The following is a 6,000-nucleotide window of genomic DNA, read 5'->3' as shown; positions in this document are numbered from 1 at the left end:
GACCGTTCTTCTCTGGGTATTGGATTTCCTGGGGAGCTTGGGGACTGCAGAGCCCAGAACCAGGAACCCCTTTTGCCCCACAGTGCTCACCATCAGGGCAGAAAGTCCCCTTTCATTTAAAATACAAATTCAGGTCTTAGATGTGCCCTGAACTGCCAAATCAACATTGTGGTCTGAAACCAGGAGGAAGCCAAGAAACACAACCTCACACCTTGCCCATGACACACGTAAGATGTGACTTATCCTCTCTGTTCTTGCAGTAAAATTGCAGTGAGCTCATCCCTCAGGAGCTCGTGCAAATCAGATCAATAATTCCTCTGCTCCAGAGTATTTATTCTGCGGGGGAGAGGACGGGAATAAAACATACCTTTAAGCTTAGTTAAAAATACACACCACAAAGACTGCTGCCTTCTGGGGGTAAAAGTGTCTCCAGGGATGATCTCTGGGGAATGCCCCTGCTCATAAAGCACTCAGTGGGGAAAAGGCCCCTGGGGAGCATCTCTGCAGAGAGCACTTTGCTAAGGGCGGTGCCACAGGGGAGCACCCACACCTTTACAGCTCACTCAGCTCTTCATCCATACTTTCTCTGTGCCCGCTGCACATGAGGTTTTGATAGGCAAACCAGCACACTCTCTGGTTACGCTTTTATTAATGTCTGAATTTAATATGTGAACAGGCAATGGGGGACTCCGCCACACACTGTGCTGGGAAAAAGAGGGTTGGGGCAGCAGCCCGCAGAGTGCTGCAGTGTTTGGAGAGAGGGCAGCCAGACAGTCATGCACATATGGAAGGAGCCCTGTGCTGTGCAGACACACCAGCCCTGCCTTTTTCTGCTGCCGTGACTGCTGAAGGGGAAAATAAGATTTGCCTTTTGTTCAGCAAGCCTCACGGCAAGCTCAGCCCCACAGCTGGCTGAAAGGAAGCACCTGCTCCTGGCTCAAGTGCTAAGCCACAAAAGAGACCCCAAAAGCTGCCTCTTCTGTACAGTCTGCACACTCTGACACCTGTGCTGTGGTAGAGGTGCTGCATCCCTGCCACTGGGATCTCATTCTCCTCGATAGCCATCTATGCTGCCCAACTCGTAATGGAGAAAGCCATGTATGAAGTGATGCATTGGGATCCATCTTTTTCTAGGCCAGACTGAAGACCCAGCGTGCATGCGTGCACTTTCTTGACTGACTGCAGATACCCCACAGATATCCCATGCTCTTGTCGTGCTTTTGTGCCACCTGGGAATGTCACTGCACACCAAGATCACATGCAATTGAAGGAGAGGAACACTGCTGTCCTTCATTCCTCACGTTCACCTGACTGTATTCGACTGATAGGGCACCTCGTGTAGCGAAAGGGCTGCTGAAGGATCAGAATTTATTACTTTTTTTCCATAAACATTTTTTTTCCATGAGCTGTGGGGCAGATTGGAGTTTGACAGGTTCATCTGTTACTGGAAGAAGGGAAGAGCAGAAGAGACAAGAAATTTTAGGAGAGCTATATTAAACTCGCTTTGTGTTGGTTTCCTATTCAGTATTAACAGTAACTGATAGTCCATTATCCTGTTGGCAGTGCACTCTAATAGTATCTCCATTCACAAGGCAGTTCAGCTTCTGTCCTTCACTTCTGATCTATTTGTTTTGCTCTAGAGCGGTTTTCAGAATGCGATGGATTTGTGCAGCATACCTTTGTGTAGAGGAAGGGATGACACCTTTGCAGGCTGCCAGCTCTGTTTCTGTGTGTCAGATCTCATGAATGAACCAGGGCTGCTCTAAAAGTAATGCCTCCTATTTTATTATGTCAGCTCACATCGTCAAAGGCGGATGTTGGTATGGCATTATTGGTTGAACCTTCCCACCAATATTCTGTTACTGTTACCCACCAACCCACTGATGCTTGCTGAATGTTTATGGAGACCAGACAGTGGATGCAAGCACAGTGAGGTGGTGCATTTCAGCAGTGGTGACAGTGGCAGTGGGGCACCTCCACTGGTGCAGATTTTTATGAGAGCAGCATGCAGGTTCTTGTTCATCGCTGGCCAAAATGCACAGCTAATGGTGGTGGCTGTGTTGAAAAACAGTGTTTTGCTGGTGAGAACGTGGTCCATCAAATAGCGTTATTTGCTCTTTGTATCTGTTGTAGTTTCCATTGAAATAAATAGGCGGTGTTACTTTTGGAGCAACCCACATAACTTCCCAGCTGTGCATTATTTCATATGGACACCCCTCTTCATGAACACTTATTCATCTCTGTTTCTTTTTCCATTTTCTGGACTACCAGCAGGCAGTGTGAGCAGAGGCAATGAAAAGAGGGAAAACACAAAAGGAGGGCTGGTTAGGAAAGGCTGAGTGCTGGGGAGGGAAACTCATTTTCCGTTTCCACCTGAGCAGGTTCCAGTGACCCATCACAAGTGCGTGACTTGCCTGGTTTTGCAGAAATCACGGCATGTGGTCTCACCGGAGAGCTGCAGCCTCTCCTCCCTTGTGTCTGGATAGAACTGTGCACATCCTTTGTTCTCTGGCTCTGCCCCTGCTCCCTGAGCAGGCTGCAGTTCTTCTCCCAGCACACCAGATGTGGGGTGCGACTTTCTCTGCCCACTCCTGCCTGAAAACGTGTCACCTTTTACTGGAAAAGTGCTTCATCCTTTGCTGGTATTTTCTTAGCACCTTTGTGCTGTCAAATCTCAAGGGGATCATTATACCCTGGTCTTCCACTGGCATAACAGGTGCATCATCCCAGCAGTGAGTCCAGACTGATGTGTGCCCCTTTTCCACTCCCACCCTTGCAGCCCCTGCCATGCCAACCCACTCACTGCTAAGCTGCAAAGGGAAAAGTTCTCCATCTTCATTAATAATCCATGAGGGCCAAATGGCTCATGCTTGCTCAACAAAAACCAAGCGCTAGAAGCAGAAATGGGAGAGAGAAGCGGTAAACTGGAAAGGCTCCTGTGGCTATTAGCTACCAATTGTCAGCAAAGCTGGAGAGGTGTGTCAGCTAATGGGAATGCAAAAGAGTAAGAGTAGAGGATGGTGGAGTTGAGCACCCTATGCAGCCATGCATCCCTAAATTAACAGACTGATGCTGGCTGAGGCCTGGCTGCTAGGCCTTTCTCCTCTGTCACCACCCTCCAGGTGCAGGGCCCCACAAGATGGAACACGAGCTCCTTCCCCATAAGGCATACTTCTTCCCACCCTTCACAAGAATCCCTCTGGTAGGACATGGGGCTAAAAACATCCCCTGTGTCATGGAGATGGAGCAGAGGAATACACGTGCTTCAGACATGGACAAGGATTCATTAAGCCAAACTGCCTGTCTGGCCAAGGACAAGTCTATTCCCACAGGCACACAGGCAAACACCAGAGTACACAGCCTCTGTCCTTGCATCCCAAGGCAAAAACATCTCAGGTCCTATTATTAGGACATGTCAGTTTGTCAGATGGCTTTATGAAGCACAGCATATCCAATTTTGAACATTGGAGGTAGGATGACTTCCTACTCCCCTTCGTCTACCTTGCAGACAGGAAGGGTTTGTTGCAGATATGAATTGAAAAATGAGGGAGGAAAGGACAGCACCAAAGCAGATTCACTCTCCTGCTCTGAATAAATGTTTCCTCAGCTCCAGCAATTATCTAAGAGAAAGAGCACCAGAGGCTGGGAAGGAAGAACTCCAAGGGTGCAGCCCATGAGAGTGGGAGAACGAGAAAGCGCTGAATTCCTTGGGAGATAAAGTTTTATTGCCACAGAGTTAATCTCCTGAGCTTTTAATTACAATTTTGTCTCATTCGCTGCCTCTTGAAATGAGTCCCCATTTGTCTGTCTGGCGCTAATTTTCCCTCATCGCAGCCATCATTAGAGGCACAAAGCTCCTGCACTGCCTTTGTTCCCCTGCTTGCAGATGTCCTCCTGGCAGACCTGGCACCTTCAGGGTGCCCCAGCTGGGGGAAGGGGAGTTGCCTTATGGCAGCTGCAAAATTTCCACAAGCACTACAGCCTCTTCATGGAGCAAACCCTTACCAGCAGGCAGCAGCAGAAATCCCCCCACCTCTCCTCTGCAGAGCTGGAGGAGATCCCCAGCTGCACTGAGAGAGGCTATCTTGGGAGTAACCACAGGGCAGGGTGTGAGTGTCCTCAGTGATGGTCCTCTGGACATTTTGGTGCTATGAAGAGCACCTTTACTCCATGGATGGATGTTGTGCTGAAGGCGTGCAGGGCTCTGTGGTGGAAGGAAGGCTGGGTCAAGAAATGGTCATGGAAAGATATGGTGTGCCCAAACCTCCTCTCACAAAGAAGACAACCAATGCACAAACACTGGCAAGGGACACTAAGCTGAGTGGTGCGGTCAACATGGTTGGGATGCCATTCAGAGGGACCTCGAGAAGCTAGGAAGGTGGGCCCGTGTGAACCTGATGAGGTTCAACACAGCAAAGTGCAGAGTTTTGCACTTGGGCTGGAGGAATCCCAGGCATCCCTACAGACTAGAAGGAGCGGTCCTTGAAAGCAGCCTTGTGGAGAAGGACCTGGGAGTCTTGATAGATGAAAAACTTAACATGAGCCAGCAGTGTGCTCTTGCAGCTCAGAAGGCAAGTGGTATTCTGGGCTCCATCAAAAGAGGGGTGGCCAGCAGGGACAGGGAGGTGATTGTTCCCCTCTACTCTGCTCTTGTGAGGCCCCATCTGGAGTACTGCGTCTAAGTGTGGAGCCCCAGGTACAAAAAAGACAGAGAGCTGTTGGAGAGGGTCCAGGAGGGCCACAAAGATGATCAGGGGACTGGAGCATCTCCCCTATGAGGACAGGCTGAAAGAGCTGGGCTTGTTCAGCCTGGAGAAAAGAAGGCTGCGGGGTGACCTCATTGCAACCTTTCAGTACCTAAAGGGAGCCTACAAACAGGAGGGGAATCAACTCTTTGAAAGGGTAGATAACAGCAGGACGAGGGGAAATGGTTTTAAGTTGAGGGAGGGAAGATTTAGGTTGGACGTCAGGGGGAAATTCTTTACAGAGAGAGTGGTGAGGTGCTGGAACAGGCTGCCCAGAGAGGTTGTGGATGCCCCGTCCCTGGAAGTGTTCAAGGCCAGATTGGATGGGGCCCTGGGCAGCCTGGTCTAGTATTAAATGAGGAGGTTGGTGGCCCTGCATATAGCAGGGGGGTTGGAGATTCATGATCCTTGAGGTCCCTTCCAACCCAGGCCATTCTGTGATTCTGTGATTCTGTGACTCTGCTCTGTGCAAACCAGTACATCAGCAGCCAGGGAGATTTGTGGAGATCTCCACCACTGGAGAAGTTCTCAGGTCACTCTACAAGTGGATGATGGCCCTAGAGGAAGACATAGAAGCCTTTACTTTATGTAAGGACTTTTCTTTCTGCGCTGCCATTCCCTCCAGCCTGATAATAAAGCAACATCTGCTAATGGCATACACCACCTTTTCCTGTCTCTGACCATGAAAATTTTGATGGTAAACGGCATGGCTTCACTGGTGGGAGAGGTAGTATGTATTGTATGTAGTATGTTAAAAGACCTGAAATTAAGATTTACCACCAAAGTTATTGGAATGTATGATAGCCTTATTGACCATTTCAATTAGCACCTTCCTCTTTCTGAAAATGGTCGAAACATTAATTCTTGCAGCTGCCTGGGTATTGTATCATTCTTGACCTTAACAGGGAACACAAGATTTCTGAAAAGGAAGGAGTAAGTTTTCTACAAATCATATACTCTGGAGGAGTTAATCAACAGAAAGCACCGTGTGGAGCTGTTTTTCTGCAGTGTGTTTCCAAGACTGGATAGACACCCTCACCGGCCATGTTTGGGCAGTGCTAGTAGCACAGACTACAGTAGTAGTAAGGTGTTAGGTGCTCTTTGGAAGTAAAGCATTCCTTTCCTGGGTACCCCAACTCAATGCAACTCAGAGATGCACTCATGTTTTTGGGCTGCCTGGGTATGGATTTTTTGCTAAGCTGTGATGTTTGCATCCTGATTTGTAACCCAGCCTGGGATGTTTGGAGAAACTTCA

Source organism: Phasianus colchicus, chromosome 1 (assembly GCF_987193195.1).
Source record: "Phasianus colchicus chromosome 1, bPhaCol1.hap1.1, whole genome shotgun sequence".
Classification (NCBI taxonomy): domain Eukaryota; kingdom Metazoa; phylum Chordata; class Aves; order Galliformes; family Phasianidae; genus Phasianus; species Phasianus colchicus.
The sequence above is the reverse complement of the archived record's forward strand: the minus strand, read 5'-3'. Positions refer to the sequence as shown.